Raw genomic sequence first — 21,479 nt, 5'->3', positions numbered from 1 at the left:
GGATATGGGATGCTTAGCCTGCAGATCTGATTTCATGAATTATGTCAAAGTTTCTCCTTAATGCATCAGCTAAGTTTCTTTGCACATGTCCCAGTACTGATCTAGGTAGAAATAGTGTACAGTGTGATTCTCATAGGTTCAGGAACTTACTGTTCCTGAACTTAACTGTGGAAATGTGAAACTGTCAATAACATCACGCCATATTGAAATGAATGACTTCTGTCAGAAACATAACACACAATTGCACTGGAGGAAATCGAACTGGCCTGAGTCCCCTCAGGGAGATAGGTGCGGGATATAAATAATAATAATAATAATAATAATAATAATAATAATAATTGCCTAGAGAGAACATTATTTTTAGACACGTGTAAGTGAAACTGGGTCTCACAAATATGGGAGTCATACTCTGATTTATTATTAGATTTTTCTTGTCAAATAATATACTATAAAACAATCAGATATAAATCCAGCAATGTAATATTTATTTATTTATTTATTTATTTAGAAACATTTATATTCCGCTCATCTCACCATGCAGGGGACTCAGAGCACAGCACAACATATACGGCAAACATTCAATGCCAGACATAAAACCCTAAATATACATAAACATTAAATCACTTATATCCACTTTAAAATCAGTTGCTTAAAAACCATCGCAGGACACCATTCTATTATTGCCTCATTGTGCTGCCCCAAAGGCTTGGTCCCACAGTCAGGTCTTCACCATCTTAATAGATTTGTATGCTGTCCTTCAGCTAGTGGTCATGCTGGCTAGGAGATTCTGGGAATTATAGTTCAAAAAAATAACTGTCAAAGCTCTGAATCTGCTCTAATTTGCATCACCCCATGGCACCATTCCCTACCCTCCTGTCCCCTTACTGAGGAACCCAATGGAGATGTTCTGTGTAGAAAAGTCAGCCAAAAGATTTTTGAACAGCCCCCTGGTCATGTTTTCAGGATTACTATTAACGTAGCACATAAACAAATGCAGAGATATATAAACAAACAATACCGTTCAGAGTTTCAACATACAGCACCTTCCCCTCACTTCTCAACTCATGTTACACAATGAGGCCCTTCAAGTTTGCTTCGCAACATAGAATGGTACATTAAAAAATATATAGTGTATATAATCTTCATATTTTCTGCTTTAGTGTGACAATTTCTGTAAACAAATTGCTGTAGATACAAAGAGTTACATTTACCATTCACATTTTTCTTTTATGCCAGGTAGAGCTAAGAGAAGTCAAATTTTATAGAGTTTGTCACAGTGGTGTGTATCTTTATATGCATGCTTCCTATATTGTAGCTCCCATCTGAAATCTCTATAACTTGTTTTTATCAAGGTTAACACAGAGAATAATATTAAACAGTATTGTTAAACAAATTCTTAGAATCCCCCAGCATGTTTTTTTTTTTTGTCTTTTGTGTTAAGATGAATGTTGTTTTGTTTGTGGGATGGAGATAAAGGTCTGAACAGATGCTGTAAATGCAGTCCTGTATTAATACCCTTAAAATATTTGGAAACAAGACAGCTAAAATCACATGATTCATAGGGAAAATATGTATATATTTAAATCTTTAAATCTGGAATTTTAAAGGATTTAAACTGTAGACAGAGGCGGCCCTAGGTAATTTTCAACGGTAAGCAAACAGTATTTTGCCCCCCCCCCCCAACCAATCATTGATATATATTTTCTGTTCGTCGTGGGAGTTCTGTGTGCCATATTTGGTTCAATTCCATCATTGGGGGAGTTCAGAATGCTCTTTGATTTTAGGTGAACTATACATCCCAGTAACTACAACTCGTATATGTCAAGGTCTATTTTCCCCCAAGAGCACCTCAAGAGCGCCCCTGGGCAAAATCAACTATACTGCGAATGCTTACTTTGCCTAATGGGTTGAGCCGCCCCTGACTGTAGATATATTCTGCCTATAAAAAGGTGCCATTTCTATAAACATATTATAGATTGAAAGAAGCATACTTCTTGAAAAAATTAACTTTCAAGCCGACTGAACATTATAGATGAGCCTCATACTAATGCTATTTGGTGAAACAGTAAGGAAATACAAAAATGTTGCTACATGATGACTTTAAACTTTTCTGTGGCTTCCAAAAAATAAAGATAAATTTACCCTGTGAGACAACAGTGGCAGTTCTGTCATATCTTTATCCTTTAGACCCACCCTGTCTGAAGAAGGCTTCACAGAGATGGAAACTGCAGTCTTTCTGAAGCCAATGAAATTGTTTATAAGTATATAAACGACAAAATCAAGTTAGTTGAGACATGAGCCAGAAAAGAACAAACATTTAGCTTGCTAGCCAGTGCGAAGTCCACCTGTCTCAACCGTAGCTGATGGCACTTTTCCAAATATAAATAACAGTAATGAAAATATCTGTCACCCAGCATGCGAGTGCTGCTTTTCTGACTTCAAGGGGAAAAAAATCTATGAAATTTTGACTCAGCTCTGCTTTTCACATCTCTGGATCACAGAAGTCAATCTTCATCTATAGATAAGTCTGGAAAGATCTTGGTTTGTCATATTCTTGGCTGCTCTTACCGAAACCTTCTCTTTGGTGCACATATAGTCCGTCTATTAAAGCAATCTTCCACTGTTTTCTTCTCTTCGTAGCCACAAATTCCTGCCTTATCATACAGAAAAAAGGTGTGTAGCTTTTGGTTACTACATGAATCAGAGTTATTTGTTTTGTACATAAAGACTGTTCCAGAATATCAGTGAAGTATTCTGAAGTCTTCCACAATGATGTCTGCAAGAACTTTCTTTGGAATGCGAAATATGTGGCAAGAGAGTGTCAGCCATGCATGTTATATGACAGGTTGTCTGCCTCATTTGCGTGCCAGATATTTAGTGGGGGAGGAGGGGCATGCTCAGCACCAATATGAGGCCAATACTACAACTTAGCAAGATCACCTTTTGTTAGTCTGGGAAATGTTATCTGCTTAGCATGTAAGAATGTAAGGATGACCCAACCAAAACAAAAAACAAAACCCAGCTCTTTCTTGAAAGCTAAGTAGAAACACTATATCAGTGGTCCCCAACCTGTGAGTGCCAAGATGTTTTGGACTATAACTCCCAGAAATCCCAGCCAGTTTACCAGGCCGAGAACTACTGCACTATACAAATTGTTAGGCAGATGTAGATGATAAAAATACATTTGAGGTCAGATGCAAGGGAAACATGTTCTGTATGAATATGAACAATGCCATACGTAGAGCACCTTACAGTAATCCAGCTGGGGTGTAACTAAAGCATGTGTCATTTTGAACAGGACCCATATTTCAAGGAAATTGGCATAGCTGGCCCATAAACTATACACAAATGCACTCCTAGTCACTACCGAAAAATGGGATTCCAGGCTCAGATTTGAATCTAGGAGCATACTAAGCTGCAAACAAGCATCTTCAAGGGGAATATAACACATCCAGAACAGCCAGAATTCCTATTCCCTGATCTGCCTTTTATCTGACCAGAAGCTCTTCCATCTCGTCTGCAGTAAGTTTCATGTGATGAAAGGCAAAAGAGTTCCCTAGCACTGTAGTGGAAAAGAGTAATAAAGTTACTATCCACATACTGATGGCATCAAAAACACTAAAGGTCTGGACAAGCTCTCCCAATGGTTTCTCTCTCCCGTGTGTGTGTGTTAAATAACATGGAAGACAAAACAAAACCCTGTGGGATCCCACAGACCAATAGCCAAGGGGTCAAAAAGAAGTCCCCCAGTATCATCTTCTAGGTTTGGCCCTCCAAGAAGGAATGGGGCCACTTTAAAACAGTGCTCTCAAATCCCATCCCAGCAAGGCGATCCAAAGTGATACCTCAAACTCCAGCCTTCCAGCTTTTGTGCCCCCACCTCCCAGAAGCCCTAGCACCTTCTTAAATGGTCAGAAATTCTGGGATTTCGAGGTCCAAACAGCTGAAAAGCCGGAGTTTGAAAATGCCTGGTCAATAGTATCAAAATCCAAAATGCCTGGTCAATAGTATCAAAATTCACTGAGGGCTTCAGCAGAAGCACACTCCACATGGACACAGGTCATTCACAAACAACAACAACAACAACAACAACAACAACAATAATAATGTATTGTCGAAGGCTTTCATGGCCGGAATCACTGGGTTGTTGTAGGTTTTTTCGGGCTATATGGCCATGTTCTAGAGGCATTCTCTCCTGACATTTCGTCTGCATCTATGGTAAGCATCCTCACTACCTCTGAGGATGCTTGCCATAGATGCAGGTGAAACTTCAGGAGAGAATGCCTCTAGAACATGGCCATATAGCCCAAAAAAACCTACAACAACCCAATAATAAGAATTATAATTAGATCCTTATGAAGGAATGCTAGATCCTTATGAAGGAATGCTAGATCCTTATGAAGGAATGCTAGAGACTTTATAATAATTATCCAAAACTGTATGTTTCAGGGATGGCTTTTTAGTAACAAAAACTGAAACTCTGATTTGTTTTACTGAGGTATTAACTACCTTCTCTATTCACTCAGCAGATTCCCCTCTAGCTTTTTTTAACAAGACAGGAAAAACAAGACGCGCATATGGTGACCCTTGTATCTCCAAGAATCCTGTTCATGTCCACAGGTTGCACAAACTGAAAAGTATCTATTCTTGCAGTACAAGTAAGGACCAGACTTACATACACTGGATCTGTATCAATGGATCAGAAGGTCTTTTATCTGCAAAGTCTGCTAACAGCTGCTGTCCAAAGATTACAGCTTCCGTATTTCATAATGGGGAAGTTACATTCAGAAAGACAGTTCAAGTCTACTAAAATTGTTTTCTCTATTTCCTGTCTGTTTTTGTGCATGTTGGAGGTACCCTTTGAAACAGTGTTATGCCGAAGAAAGATGCTGAAATCCGTTTTGCAAATATAAAATACAATTTACATAGTAAAACTACTCATTCAAATAAAATAATAAAACATATGGAGAGCTTCCCCTATGCATTATTAATTCTAATTTAAATGGAAATAATAATATGGGCTGGGTAATTTTCCTGAGCCCATCCAAATGAAGAGAGCATGTATGCCTGCTTTGCAACATGTTCATTCAAAGTACACATTTGAACGCCAGAGAGTTTGTATGTAAATCATTTCCAATGTATACACATATCACAGGGTTCTCCTGGCAGGATTCATTAAAAACGTGTTTGCCATTGCCTTCTTCTGAAGCTGAGAGAGTGTGACATGTCCGGGGTTTTCAATATGCATGTGAGTAAAATTGGTGCAGGGCATTGATGTTTGTAAAGTAGACAGCTCCATTGCTCAAACTCATGAGCATCTACATTCATTGCTATCTGTTTTCTACCCAGCAGATGGAACCAGAGATCTTTTGTATTCATTGCCTTTGAACCATGTTTTGACTAAAAGAGAAAAGGCTGCCATTCTAAACAAATTTATTTAAACTTAATGATATTTATTTTTGAGTAAGCATGCTTAAGATCATGTTTAAAATCATCATTTTGATTCAGTGTAGCTGTCTTTTACTTTAGTTTTTGACTTCAGTTTTAAAACAGAGCAGACAAAAACTTTCAAGTTTGGGTGTATTTATCCAACAAATATGCTCAACTGAAAGTCTAGCAATCACAAATAACAAAATTAAGACATTGTAGTCTTTTCCAAAGCAAAAGCCATTTAAGCCAATGACAAAACTATAGCAAATAAACAATCATGCACACCTCAGAACAGTATCCTTTATAATATGAAATTATTATTATTATTATTATTATTATTATTATTATTATTATTATTAATTTTTATCCCGCTTTTCTCCCATGGGTGTGATTCAAAGTGGCATACAATTGTTAAAAAAAAAACCCAGAGATTACATAACATACACATTCAAACAAAAACATTATAAACCAAATAAACAAATTGCACATTATGTGAAAGGGTTAAGCAAGAAGATCCTTGAAAGTCCTTTTCTCAAGTGTTCCCCAATCAGGTGCTCTGCAAATCTGTTGACTCCAACTCCCATAACCCCAAATCAGCAAGAACACCAGTTATATCCCAATACATTTGCAGCACACAAATCTAGGGAAGAAAAGTCCATTCATTATTTTTGTTTTAAAACAAAAAAAAATGATAAGTGGAAGATAGCAGTCTCTTCTGAGGAAACCAAAATCAAGGGGTTCATCACCACCCCCAAGAGTTGTGTCTACAACACAAGAGATCTGTGCTTGATTTTGTTTCTATAAATACATAAAATGATGAAGACTCTGCCTACCAAGCCCAAACAAACTTTTCTACTATCCTGCCTTTTCCTAATGCACTGGAAGCTAGCTGTGATGATGCTTATTTACCCCACTGAAGAAAGGAAAAAAAAGAATCCAAAAGAACAAAGCTGCAGAGCTGGGATATAGAAGACCTCGTGGGCCATCCAGTCCAACCCCCTGCCAAGAAGCAGGAACACTGCATTCAAAGCACCCCCAACAGATGGTCACCCAGCCTCTGTTTAAAAGCCTCCAAAGAAGAAGCCTCTACCACAATCCGGGGCAGAGTTCCACTGCTGAACTGCTCTCACAGTTAGGAAATTCTTCTTCACGTTCAGGTGGAATCTCCTGAACATGAGATTCAGGAGAATGAGGCAGACATCATCCTCAACAGCAATTAACGTCAGAAACATCAGGAAAGTTTGAAGTGCCACATCACCCATATAGAGAATGCTATGAGGACATGGGGAAAATGAATTATAAAATGGATATTAAAGAATGAAAGAAAAAGGCAGGAACTAGGAGGGCTCCAAGACTACAAATAAAGGGCATATTTATTCCTACACCAGAATATGTCTTTCTGGCGGCCCTATGTTCATTGCCATCAAGGTATAGTTACGTACGCATGTACTAACAGACATATAGGACCACCCCAAAAGTTCCCCTATCATACACATCCATCCTCTAACAGTCACTATTAGCCATGGCAGAGAAGCATACATTGCCTCTAATGAAGTATTTTCCCTTCTGGCCTAACAGCAGCTTTAGGAGTCAACTTTCACAGCCACTGGATTGGGGGCAAGAGATAAGAAGTGAGGAAGGCAAGAAGGAAGGTTAATTCCCCCCTCACACACCCATTGAAAACCAGCCCCTTGCTCTCACGTGCCTCCTACTCTCTCTTTCTCCAGGTTCATGTGTGCAAATGATGCAACAAAAATGGCAAGATACCATGGGAGGAATGAGTCTCATGCCCATTTGCTCTTCTCCGCCAAATACAGTATCAAAAACAAAGTTGTTACTTGCCCTCAAGTCAACTTTGACTTATGGCAGCCTATGAATAAGAGACCTCAAAGAGTCTTTAGTTTGTAAGAATCTTAAGAACTTCCCTGTTTTAATACTGCAAACTAAAAGCTACAGATCTCTTGACCGAATCTGTCCACCAGTAGTCCAGTCTCCTTCTTTTCCTATGTCTTCCACTTTACCGAACATTGTTGCCTTTTCCAATGAGTTGTATCATCTCCCAATATGTCCAAAGTAGGATAACCTTTGTTTGGTCATCTTTGCTTCAAATGATAATTCAGACTTGCTTTACTCTTCAACATATGCATTTGTCTTTCTATTACTCCATGGTATCTGTAGAAATTTCCTCAAGCATCACATTTTAAATACAAGTTGTGCCCTTGGTATCCCCTGGGGTTTGGTTCCAGGACCACCCTCACCCCCTACATGATTACCAAAATCCATTGATACTTAGGTCCCATTAGATACAATGGCATAGTAAAATAATGTCAGTGATATAAAATAGCAAAAATAAAGATTTGCTTTTTGGAATTTAAGAAAAAAATTTTCACACTCTGGATGGTTGAATACATGGGTACAAAATCTGTGAGTTGATCTTCTTCCTGTCAGTCTTCTGTCATCAAATGAGGCTTTCTTGAAACAAATCTAAAAAGGCCCAAGGAGAAGGTTGACTTCTAATTACTTAACTGAATGAAGTACTTTCCTCCTCAGGTAGACTTATAAGGCTGATCTTGTGCTTTGTTCACTTTTCCTAAAATACTTTCTCCTCGACTGATGCTGGCCCTGTAGAAGGAAGGCACCTTCCTTGACCCTTTCTCCCACTTCCCAGTAAAGAGTAAGTGGGTTTTCCTTCAGTCTTGCTAGAGGTTCTTGGCTATCTTCGCTGTCTGTGGCCTGACCCTCAGTTTTCAGAGACCAGATCTCTTAGTCCAACTCCCTTGCTGTGCAAATTGCCAACCTTTTCTCTCTTCTATGTTATTCTTCTTCTCTTCACAACTTATCCTGGGAAGTTCTTGAAAGCCCCCTTCCCTGTAGCAACTCTTTTTTCTCTTCTTTCACTATGTCGTAGCTATAACTATGAGAGCTCTTAAGAATTCTCTGGATGGCATGCCTAGTGACCATGTTGCCTAGGGATTTCTGAAAGCTTTGCTCCACACACAAAAAACTCCTTTCAAGCTCTGCTATGCTTCTACCACTTATGCCTGCTCTCCTCCTGCCCAAACCCTTGCATTAATTTGATTAACCTTATCCCAAAAGAAGAAGGAAGTGAACAGTTATGCCACATCAAACAGAGGACTGACAGATCAAGATGTACGAGTATGTGCTGGGTTTCAGCTCCCAGAACCATAAGCAAACATCATCACTGGAATTGGTTTAGAGAAATATCAGTCAGAAACATATTGAGGGCCTAAGGTTCCCCAAGCCCACCACAGATAACATTTGAAAGTCTTGATAGCTAGTTGGATGATGAAAACCTCTCATAGTGATTACTCTCTTGGCAAAGGGGTGGGTTAATCTTTCAGCCTATGTAAAGACTCTACCCTTTTCCTAGCTGTAGGGACATATTCTAGGCTGGAACCATAGCAAAAGCCAAAAAACACATGGCATGACTACTGTGCAAGTCTGGATCTGCTGGCACCCTTGAGCAGACTGGGTGTAGCCTGTGGTTCCTGCAGGAAATTTTAAAATTTCAGCAATACCCTGGAACAATTGATAGTTAGAGAAATTGTTAGAAATTTAACTTGGTAGCTATTCAGCTTTGTAGTGCTTCTGGAAGCACAAGACTCGGGGAGGGGGTAAATCAGGAGGCACACAGTTGAGTATTTCTTACAGCTTGGAGCTGATCTTCTCTCTGTGTGCAATTGTCTAAATACAGAGGATGAAAAAACCACTGTGTTGTCATCTTCTGTATAAAATATTTTGTAAAGTTCTAGGCCACTTTCACATCTATTATTTCCTCAGTATAGGGCAAATGGTGCAATATGAAGGAGAAGGATTAAAAGAGAGACAAGAACACCCTTGCTTTGTGCATCTATCAAGCTGGAAATTCACCCATCATGTGGAGATACTTTTCTTATAACATTTTATACAGATTTATGCAGACCACTGCTGAGCAAAAAGATTAATAGTAAATGAACATTATAGTAAGGGTAAAGGTTTCCCCTTAACTTTAAGACCAGTTGTGTCCAACTCTGGGGATTGATGCTCATCTCCATTTCTAAGCCGAAGAGCCAGCGTTGTCCATAAATACCTCCAAGGTCATGTGGCCAGAATGACTGCATGGAGAAACACCGTTACCTTTCCCACCAGAGCAGTACCTATTGATCTACTCACATTTGCATGTTTTCAAAATGCTACGTTGGCAGAAGCTGGGGCTAACAGCGGGAGCTCACGCCGCTCCCTGGATTCAAACCTGTGACCTTTCAGTCAGCAACTTCAGCCGCTCAGTGCTTTAACCCACTGTGCCACTGGGGTCTCCTAATAAACATTATAGCTTGAATGAATTTAAAGCCACATGTCTGCATAAAGTTGTAATTTGGACTCTGCAACTGCATCTTTACAGTATGGCTCAATTATGTTTGAAAATTGCTGTCTGTTACTCCTACACTTTATGATGTCATGACAAAATAGATTTGGTTGCTTAATATGAGTAGATGTTCTCTTAAAACATACTGTTCCTTTGGGCTATAACATATTTCATCTACAGGCACACCCATTCATTCTAATACTCCTAAGAAATGTTGCAGAACAGTGTTTTCTTCTGTTTTGACGAAAAGCTGTTTCATTAATGAGGAACAGTAACTGCAGAATAATAAAGAAGAAATTGGGTACTCAGATTTCAGTTATTTAGAAGCATTTAAAATGGAGCATACAAATCTTGTCTTTCTCTGAACACAACTGATTTAACTCTAAATAGTATGAATTTAAAACAAACAGTCTTGCTTTGTAAACCTCTGTTATCTTATGTTATGATAATGCCAAAGAGAAAGTGCTACCAACTGACTTCTATGCATTAAAAGCAGAAGGATATTTTTGAGTACAAGTGCTCAGAATAGCAATAGGAAAATTTTAGGGAAGGCCCCACCCAGGCAGCAGTTGTGGCTATAATATAGAGGCACCATGGTTAGAATGGTTCAACAACCACACCCCATCGACATGCCAATTTCGCCACATGCAAATATCACAGCTGCAGATCTGCAAGAGATTTAGCTATCTGAACAGCTCATGGGGCTCATCCTATGCCCTAAAATGTGTATATTTTTGCTGTATGCCTTTAAATTGTTTCTGACTTATGACGCCCCTAAGGCAAACCTATCACGGGGTTTTCCGGAGCTGAGACTGTGTGATTCAACCAAGGTAAACCAATGGATTTGCTTGGACAAGAACAGCATTGAATCCTAGTCTCTAGAATCACAGTCCAATGCATGAGAGGAAGTAAAAACTTTCTCTGCCACTTGCAAAACATGTTTTGGGCTAACTCAAATGCTGTAACAGCTAAACTGATCTCAATCCAGGACTTGAGAGCATTTTCTAAGCCACTCTAAAGTTTGGAAAGGAAGTGTGGCAGATAAAAAAAACAAATTCATCCGCATTAAGCATTTCAGAATTGGGAATGCATTAAGTGTGAGAGTTGCAGAGAAGGAAAGCGATGATTAGTACTGATGGATTTCAAAGAAGCAAATGATCTAAAAGCAATATTGAACTAAACTGAGTCAACTTGAGAATATAAGAAGAAAAGACAAGGAAGCTGCTGGATTTTATACAGAAATTACAACCCAGGGAAAAGCTCCAGTTCAGAGAGGGGGAGTGGCCTAGGCCTGGGCCAGCCCTGAAACAGTCAGGATTGGTTTGTTAAAGGGGGCGGAGTTAGCCTGTTGGAGGGAAAGTAAGAAGCTGCTTTTAGTCAGTTCAGTTCAGTTCTGGTTGATGTTAGGGATAGAGCAAAATTATAGAGGGCTTTTTAGGAGTTTCTGCTAGGAATTAGGCAGCTTGCCTGAAGTTTGCACAGCAAAGTAGGCTGTGGCAGACTGGTTACAGCTATTTCAGAGAAGAAATAGCTGGGTGTTGTATAGGAACTGTAACAAAGATAGAACCATTCTCTCATGCAACCATTACGCTTTTAAGAACAAGAACACTTTAATTGTAACAGCCAAGCTTATGAAACTGCATTCTCTTCATTCTGTAACTTTTATTCAATAAACCTTTCTTGTTATTTTTAAAACTTAAGCCTGAGTCAAGTGCCATTTGTGGATTTAGTCCCTTTTCTTTTAAAATCAACCTCATCTGTTTTCCTACAAAGAAGCCCTTTTAATAGACAGTACTTGGTGGTGTTTTAAACAACCTTTTATCATTTTAAATAGCTAGAGGGTTCCTGATTCTTTTAGTTTATGGTGGCAGCGAAGGTTTTAATAAAGAGACATCCCCTCAAGTGCTATCTAAGTGCCAAAATGGTGTGAATTCCTTATTAAAGGAGGGGCAGTGTTGGGATTGTATGACCCCCTGCCCAAATAGCATAAAGGAGTTTTTATATAGGACAGCATAAGCAGCCAACATTTCCAGCACTAGGAGAAAAAACTCATTTGTGAAGAATCACCCTTTCTGGAATTCATTATAAAGGGATATTGAAGAACAGCCAGAAAAGAGGGGAAGGGGTGGCTCCTTGTTTTTGGTTTTGCTCCTTCTTACTAACAGCAGGTTGGCATCAATCATTGGACAGTAGATATGGAAGGAATTCTTGAATGAACAGGGTGGAGTAATGTTCTTTCAATTTGTATATCTGAATATAGTGCAGCAATTTTTGTCCCGGAGGAGACATACATTGTCTCTTTATGTTTCTTTTCTTGCTATGCCAGGCAAGCAAGCAATCAAAATTTAGATTGACGTCTTGCATTACAGGCCACCACCCAAGGTGAGTTTCACAGCTACAGGCTCCAATGTGCTTTAAGCCTTTTTCTAGCCTTGTTTTCATCAACATGGCACATCTGATTCTGGGTGGTACCTCATGAACAATGTTATGCAGGTAGGGTTCATGTGGCCTGTCAACTTATGGTAACCCCACGAATTTCACAGAATTTTCTTAGGAAAGGAATACTCAGAAGTTGTTTTGCCTGTTCCTTCCTCCTACAGCACCTGGTATTTGTCTACTAATCAGGGCTGACACTGCTGCTTCCTAGGTAATACAGGACCTGGTACATTCCCACAAATAGTCATGCATACAAAAAAGCTTATCAAAATTAAGATTCTGGCACAGCAAACTATAAACAAGGAAAAAGATATATGCAAGAAATGGGAGGGGAAGAGATTGTACCAGAAAATGGTACAACTGATAGAGGATCTATTACTTCAGTGAATGGAGTAATAACAAAAAGAAATTATCTTTGAGGACATGTAAGGTATTTACCTCTTCAATAGTCATAAGTAATTATCATAATACTCTGGGTTTAGGGCACTGAACACTACCTTTGAACCTTGAAAACTTTACAAAGTGACTAAACTTTTACCCATTTATTATTTTTTTGCTATATTTATATACCGCCGTTTCTCAGCCTAGCCGGCGACTCAACGCGGTTTACAACATAATATAACAATCAACAGTATACAGTTAAAAGCATAAAAAACATAAAAAACATAAAAGCACAATTCATACATCAATACCAATCCAGTTCGACTCTTAACTAAAAACGTGATCCAGTTCGTCATCCATGTTGCCAGTCTTTTAGTCAGTTACCATTCGTTGCATTGGGTTAACCAAATGCCTGCTTAAACATCCAGGTCTTCAATCTTCTTCGGAATATCATCAATGAAGGGGCTGATCTTACCTCCAAGGGCAGGGCGTTCCATAGCCGCGGGGCCACCACAGAAAAGACCCTGTCTCTCGTACCCGCCAGCCGCACCTGTGAAGCAGGCGGGATAGAGAGCAGGGCCTCCCCAGAAGATCTTAGGGTCCTGGCGGGCTGATAGGCCGAGATACGTTCGGATAGGTAAGTTGGGCCAGAACCGTTTAGGGCTTTAAAGGCCAACGCCAGCACTTTGAATTGAGCCCGGTAGCAGATTGGCAGCCAGTGGAGCTGGTGCAGCAGAGGAGTTGTATGCTCCCTGCGCTCCGCTCCCGTTAGTATCATGGCTGCCGAACGTTGGACTAGTTGGAGCTTCCGGGCCATCTTCAAAGGCAACCCCACGTAGAGAGCGTTGCAGTAGTCCAAACGGGATGTAACCAGAGCGTGGACTACCGTGGCCAAGTCAGACTTCCCAAGGTACGGGCGCAGTTGGCGCACGAGTTTTAACTGTGCGAATGCTCCCCTGGTCACCGCCGAAACCTGGGGCTCCAGGCTCAGCGATGAGTCCAGGATCACACCCAAACTGCGAACCTGCGTCTTCAGGGGGAGTGCGACCCCATCCAACACAGGCTGTAACCCTATACCCTGTTCGGCCTTGCGACTGACCAGGAGTACCTCTGTCTTGTCTGGATTCAATTTCAATTTGTTCGCCCCCATCCAGACCGTCACAGCGGCCAAGCACCGGTTCAGGACCTCGACAGCCTTCTTAGTAGCAGGTGGAAAGGAGTGACAGAGTTGGACATCATCCGCGTACAGATGACATCGCACTCCGAAACTCCGGATGATCTCACCCAGCGGCTTCATGTAGATGTTAAACAACATGGGAGACAATATTGAGCCCTGAGGAACCCCACAAGACAAAGGTTGTGGGGTTGAACAGGAGTCTCCCAGTAACACCTTCTGAGACCGACCCTCGAGGAATGAGCGGAGCCACTGTAAAACAGTTCCTCCAAGACCCATTCCCGCGAGGCGTCTCAGAAGGATACCGTGGTCGACAGTATCGAAGGCCGCTGAGAGGTCCAGAAGCACCAACAGGGACACACTCCCCCTGTCGAGCTCCCGGCGCAGATCATCCACTAAGGCGACCAAGGCTGTCTCAGTACCATGCCCCGGCCTGAAGCCAGACTGTGCCGGATCCAGATAATCCGTGTCTACCAAGAATGCCTGGAGTTGTGAGGCCACCACACGTTCCAGGACCTTGCCCAAAAAGGGGAGATTGGAAACAGGCCGGAAGTTGACGAATTGAGTGGGATCCAGTGATGGTTTTTTCAACAGCGGTTTTATTACAGCTTGCTTTAAGCTGGCTGGAAAGATGCCTTCCCGGAGGGAGGCATTAACCACCACCTTCACCCACTCGGCCAATCCCCCTCTGGCCTCCTTCAGAAGCCAGGATGGGCAGGGGTCTAGGATGCATGTGGTAGCTCTCATTCCTCCAAGCACCTTGTCCACATCCTCGGATTGAACCAATTGAAATGAATCCATCAAAACCGGACAAGCAGATGCTCGTGTTACATCCTCAGAGACTGCCGTTAATATGGTGTCCAGACCAGAGCGGATCAAAGCGACTTTGTCTGCAAAGAACTGAGCAAAGGCTTCACAGCAAGCTGCCGAGTCATCAGGGCACCCATCCTGAATGGTGGGTTTTAACAGGCCTCTGACAACTCGGAACAGTTCGGCCGGACGGTTCTTTGCAGACGCAATAGTGGCCGCAAAGAAGGTCTTCTTTGCGGCTTTTATTGCCGCAGCATATGCCTTTAAGAAGGACATAAACCGTGTTCGATTTGGCTCGCTCGGATTCGAACACCACACGCTCTCTAGTTCCCTCTTCTTTCGCTTCAACGCTGCCAGCTCCTCAGTGAACCAAGGAGCTGGTTTAGCTCGGCTACTTGAGAGGGGACGTTCTGGAGCGATCGTGTTTATTGCCCTAGTCATCTCCCCATTCCAGAGAGCGACCAGGGCATCAACAGGATCACCAACCGAGGCGGCGGGAAATTCCCCAAGAGCCGTCAGGAATCCATCCGGATCCATAAGCCTCCTGGGGCGGACCAACTTAATCGGTCCTCCACCTCTGCAGAGGTTAGGGGGTGCAGTTAATCTATAGCTGACCAGGTGGTGGTCGGTCCATGGCAACGGAGAGATGGATAACTCCTCAACACCGCCACCTTCCTCCCATCCCTGGCAGAAAACCAAGTCCAATGTATGTCCAGCACTGTGGGTGGGGCCAGATACCTGTTGGGACAGCCCCATGGTTGCCATGGTAGACATGAAGTCCTGAGCCGCTCCCGATAGGGTGGTCTCGGCGTGGACATTGAAGTCCCCCAGCACAAGCAGCCGCTGGGACTCCAATGCCAGGTCCGAGATCACCCCCGCTAGCTCAGTCAGGGAGTCTGTAGTGCAGCGAGGTGGACGGTACACTAACAGAATCCCTAATCTGTCCCGGTCACCCACCCTCAGGTGGACGCATTCAAAATTTGTTGACTGCGGGATGGGGGCCCTGGTCAGAAGAATGGAGTCTCTATAGATCACTGCAACCCCGCCTCCCCGCCCCCCGGATCTTGGTTGGTGCTGCACGGAGAAACCTGGCGGGCAAAGCTGGGTCAAATTCACACCTCCAGCTTCGTCCAGCCAGGTCTCCGTGATGCACGCCAGATCTGCCCGTTCATCCAGGATTAAATCCTGGATGAAAGCTGTTTTGCCACTGACAGATCTGGCGTTCAACAGCACCATCTTCAAACCATCAACATGTGTTCAGGACAAAGCCATGAATGTACATCCTTCCACCCTACAACATGTGGAGTAAATTCACCCTTCCTGCTTTAAGTAACATATGAATTCTGCATTAGTGATGGCTTAACCAGAAGCCCCACATGAGCGGTGTCAAACTTGTGGCCTTCCAGGTATTTTGTATTTGAGCTCCAAAAATTCCTGACCATTGGACAAGCTCGTTAGGGATTGAGGAGTTGGAGGCCCAAACATCTGGAGGGCCACAAGTTTGACACCTCTGGCCCAAATGATCAACTCATGTTAAGAATTGTGGTCAATTTGGAACATGATTTGATCTAAGCATATTACATGTCAGAATGGATGAACCATTAAAAGCAAGGATGGGGAAACATGGCCCTTCAGATGATCACAGCTAACATCTTTGACCTTCACTGGACAAGCTGACTGGAGTTAAGGGTAAATGGAGTCCAGTAATGGAATGACTTCATGTTCCCTATCAATGCCTTAAAGAGGAAGGGTATGTTAATTAAAGATAGTTTGTCCTTTGGCAACCTGTGTTATTATCACTAACTTTTGTGTAGCATCAATATGTAAGACGTAATCGAGACAAAATGCCTTAAAGAGGAAGTATGTTAATAAAGTATGTAATCCACCAACCTGTTTGCAATATTTTTGCAAAAGTTAAAGACCTCTTCCTCATTTTGACTGCAGCTGAAAACATCTGCAAACATAGAATGCATTTAGTCCATCATAAAGGATGCTGCTCAGAAGAGAAATTAATGTATCTGAATATACAATTAAATATTGATTTCGTTGGAACCCAAATTTGGGTCCAAAGGGAGAAGGACTTTTCAGGATCTCCTCCACAATTCTATGGGATGATTCCTCTGGAAGTAGTTAATGTCAATAGGGTTTTTCAATATCAGTGGTTTTATGCTACCATGGAAGTCCAAGTATGTATTCCCTGCAGATATGCAATTTTAGTGTGTTGAAATATATGACCACTGGCTGCATTTTTTCTCTTCTGCAACTCTCAGAATATTATACATGTAAGGAATACACAATTTATCTAGTGTATATAAAGTGTGCACTTTGTCAATAGATGAAAAAACATTTTTCTCACTAGAGTCTTATATTGTTCTGGCATCGAATGCTACACTGTTAGTGGTTCTTGGCAAAAACATAGCAAAAATAAAACAGAAGCCATTTTAGAATATGACACCATTTACAGCTTGAGCTTTAAACAAGGTGTAGCTCTTTTTTGATCTTAGCATCATTTCAAGTGTACGGTAATGTGCCTGTACTCACCAGAAGTGTTCCCAAGAGTACCACAAAAGATGATGAGGAAGCTCTCAGCTACAATGTTTATGCATCTTCTGAGCAGTAAGAATAATATTGATCTACACAACACTCCTGGGGGAATACAATTAAATTTTAATGTGGGTAGAACTGTATTTGTATGGTTTGCTGAACAGAAGGGTCAAAACCTTTCCTCAGAAGGCACGTAGAAAGCATTTCTAAGCCAGTGTTGCATAGTAAAATGCCAAATCGACTTCTCTTCCTAGGCTGCAGCAAGCTAGGAGTACAGGATAGTTTGTCCTTTGGCAACCTGTGTTATTATCACTAACTTTTGTGTAGCATCAATATGTAAGACGTAATCGAGACAAAAGGACAGGGGCTTTCCTCAGGTAGCCTACAATATATACGGTCAACCTCTTCACATTTGTGAATTTAACTTTTATGGATTTGAGTGTTGTTGTTTTTTAACCATATGTATACCTCGCCTTTCTCACCCTGTAGGGGACTCAAGACAGCTTACATATATAAGCAGCAATTCAATGCCACACAAAATATATAAGATAAACATATACATTAAACAATCATGAAAACATATCTAAATCTTAAAACCACTTATTTAAAATCAAATAATCCAGTATCATGAATCACAGCCGTTCCAAATTGTCATTGCACAATTCCATATTCTGATAGGATTACAAATCAAACACTTGGTCCCACATCCATGTCTTTAGACTTTTCCTGAAGGTCAGGAGGGAGGGGGCTGATCTGATTTCACTAGGGAGGGAGTTCTGAAGCCAAAGGGCCACCACTGAGAAGGCTCTGTCTCTTGTTCCCAACAATTGCACCTGTGAAGGAAGCGAGAACGAAAGCAGGGCCTCCCAAGATCTTAGTCTCCTAGCTGGCTCATACAGGGAGATAAGTTCAGACAGGTAAACTGGGCCAGAACCAATTAGGGCTTTATAGGTTAAAACCAGCCCTTTGAATTTTACTCCTCTCTAGGAATCTCTAGCTTCTCCATTGTGATTCTATAATCAACATCCAGCAGAGTTGCACTGGGAAACAGAGAGATTCCTAAAGAGATGTTTTCTGAAGTTAAAAAAAGTGGATCAGGCATGTAGCCGGGGGGGGGGGGGGGGGCTTCATCCCACCCCCCACCCCCCGAAATTCTCAGGTGGTCCACGAGAAGGCCTTACTGGTACATTATTTGAACTGTTATGTTTATTCATATCATGATATGATCACCATGCTCAATATATCCCATATGCATGGGGGTACTGAGATAACAATACAAAAGGTTTGCTAGAGGAGATCCTCTCTCAGACTCAGCCCCCCCCCCCCCCGAATCAAAATCCTGGTACGGGCCTGATGTGGGTTTTCCATTTTCATGGGGCTCTGATAAAATATCTGATAAAATGGAAGACCTACTGTAAATTATCTTTGGGAAATATCAAGAAATTGAAGACAAAGGTAACAAGGGATGATTGCAAGTGTAATATTTATCACCAAGGAGAGGGCATGATGCTAGGGAGGCTACACTTACTTCTAATCAGGTGGACATCAAAAGAGTCAGTTCCTCTACAATCTGTGGGATGCAAACCATGCGTTCCAACTTGACAAAACACAGCTAACTGCTCTCCAGTGATCACCATACATGGTGTAAATGAGATACTTCCCAGACAGGCATGAGGTAATCCAGCACATGTACAGAAAGCATGGAATGGTTCTTTTAAAAGCAATTCATCTGCAAACGCCTGGTTGCATATACCTCATCTCAACAAAGGCTTTCCTACTAAAAGTAGGCTTTCCCCCACAAGACCCAAGGCTGCGGCTTAAAATGAAAATAACCAGAACTTCATTCCAGCACTTACAAAAACTGTGGCTGAAGTTAATTATCAGCAAGACTTTGCTTCCACCGTGTATTTTGCAATTCCAAAAACACTGCACAACCGCTGTAGACACTGCCTCTACTCTGGTGCCCCTTCCAGCATAATGACTACATTGATTGTGGCACAAATATCCTTTGTAAGGATTTTGCTTCACAACAAATCCACACAAAATCCTAAGAAATCTTTGCAGCTGGAAAAGGAGTCTCGCTCCTCTTGCGAATGAGGTTTTCAGCATTGTGATACATTCCAACAGACTGGAAGACTGTCTCAAGTGCGTAGGTGCCATATGTTACCAATTAAATTGTTTTATTACTAACTTCCTTTTAGCTATGTCTAGCCTCCGCTCAGTTATATACCTAATTCTCAAGTGGTGCATATCTCAGCTCAGCAACAATGAACTAGCTTTTTGTATCTGACTTTGCATTCCAGACACTTTCATTTTGGAGACCTTTCCAAATCAAAGGATTTCTAAAAAATAAAAAATCAAGTTTCATCCTTCGCATTAGGCAAGCAATCCACAGGTTAGCAATACTTTGCTTTTGTATTGTTTGAGATAATAGGTTGCATTTAAATCTAATTCTAATTTTTTAAATTATAATTTATTTTTATAAACTGTGTAATTTAATTTTTGTTATTATGTGTTTATCCGTTCTTATGTTCAGGCATTGAATGTTTGCCTTTTTGTGACTGTAATCCGCCCTGAGTCCATTTGGGGAGATAGGGTGGAATATAAATAACGATGATGATGATGATGATGATGATTTATAAAATAAAAGTCAGATCTCAGGCATAACTTCAGAAAATGTTTTAAACCAGAGCCAGTAAGCAGAGTGGTGAATAATGCACAATTCTTAGAGGACTGCATCATCTCAGATATGAATATAGCGAGTGCCTCTCACTTTAAAATCTCTTCATATACATAATACTAGTCTATCTTGCAAAAAAAAATTGGCCTAGTATTTTCCCTGATGTGCACAAAGAGAAAAAAATGTTACCATGAGTGGAATGTATGCACACATGTAATCCCTATCCATAAATACAGTGGGGGCCTTGGTATCTGTTGTGGTTTGGCTCCAGGACCTCCCCCCTACACCCCCGTGGATACCAAAATCTGTGGATATTCAAATCTCATTATACACAATGCCATAATAAATGGGGTCCATTATATATCAAATAGCAAAATCAAGATTTATGCTTTGGATTTTTCCCCCTTTGGCAGCATTGTGGAAGGACTATTTTCAAGCCATACATGAGTGCACCTGTGAATGCAGAATCCATACATACGAAAGGGCCAAATGCATTTCAGGTTATTAATTGTAACAAGATTATTATTTTTTAGTTGAACCAAAAGATAAAACAGACTGTGTCAACATTTCAATCACATAAATAAACAATGTATTTATATTCACAGGAAAAAATTTAGAATTATAGTCACAGGAAAAAAAAATTGCTCCTCTATAAACAAATATCAGATAGCAAAACTGAAAGCAAGTGTTCAATAAATTAAAGATAAATTCAGATGTAGTATTTTAGAAACATACTAAAAAACACAAACTTTGAAACCACAACAGGAAGCCACAATAGATTTGTCACAGATTAGGATGTGAGATAATTCTTCCTTGCTTTTAAAATGTATCATTATTGAAGTCAGTCCTATAGACATCAGTTTGTACTCAATAACTACACATTCTCTGACCCGGGACACTCCAATATAGCTTACAAATCCTGTATAGTGGCTGCAAGAAACTCAATAAACCTCATTGTCTTTTTACTGGCTGGAGAAGATTGCAAAAATTGGTAGGCCAAGCAAATTACAGATGGATTTATTTGAATTAGATGGCCCTTGTGGTCTCCTCTGCAAAGACCTGTCTTGTGCCCATGACAATACACTCTAGCATAGTAACTCTTTCCATTACAACTTCACAACCATGTGGTATAGTGATTTGTGTTTAAACGATGACTGGAGAGTTCCTAATTCCTACTTGGAAATGAAACCTCCTGGGCGTCATTATACCGTTGAGTATAAATGACCTTGTATGTTTCTTGTGAGGATAAAATTAGGAAAAGATTTGTGCTTTCTGGAGGGAAAGGTGGCTATAAATGAAAGAATCAATCAATCAATCAATCAGTTTTCTCACCAGTGATGATTGCTTTGAAATCCTGTGCCGGTGACATGGAGCCTGATCAAAGGCACAGATAGGCAAAGGGCCTCTCCTGGGTACAACATAACTGAACACCGCTGGGCTAGTATCTGAATAAAGCTTGGCACAGGTTACCAAGTGCCACAGTTGCAGAGTAAAGACTGAAACCCAAAGAAACATAATCTATGTGATACTGTCAGACTAACTAAGAAAAAGAAGAAAACCCAACCCTGGCCTATTGGTTCTTATGCTTCTAACCCAAAGGTGGGAATTTGTGACTATCCAGATGTTACTGAACTGCAATTCCCAGCAGTCCTTACCAT

General features: G+C 41.0%; 1 protein-coding gene across 4 annotated transcripts in view; it reads right to left on the bottom strand.

Annotated features, from left to right (window-relative positions):
* LIMS1 (LIM zinc finger domain containing 1) overlaps window positions 1-21,479 on the bottom strand; it is a 77,202-nt gene that overhangs the window by 48,787 nt on the left and 6,936 nt on the right. For 2 of the 4 annotated variants that reach the window (XM_060769700.2, XM_067466840.1), the window contains one exon: window positions 16,488-16,551. The exons of 1 other annotated variant lie outside the window; for it this stretch is intronic. The gene's annotated coding sequence lies outside the window, so the exon portion shown is untranslated. Of the gene's footprint in view, window positions 1-16,487; window positions 16,552-17,138; window positions 17,244-21,479 lie in introns of those variants that run through there. One more of the 4 variants, XM_067466839.1, reaches the window with a different exon arrangement.

Source organism: Anolis sagrei, chromosome 3 (assembly GCF_037176765.1).
Source record: "Anolis sagrei isolate rAnoSag1 chromosome 3, rAnoSag1.mat, whole genome shotgun sequence".
Lineage (NCBI taxonomy): Eukaryota > Metazoa > Chordata > Lepidosauria > Squamata > Dactyloidae > Anolis > Anolis sagrei.
This window is presented reverse-complemented; position numbering and strand designations above follow the sequence as displayed.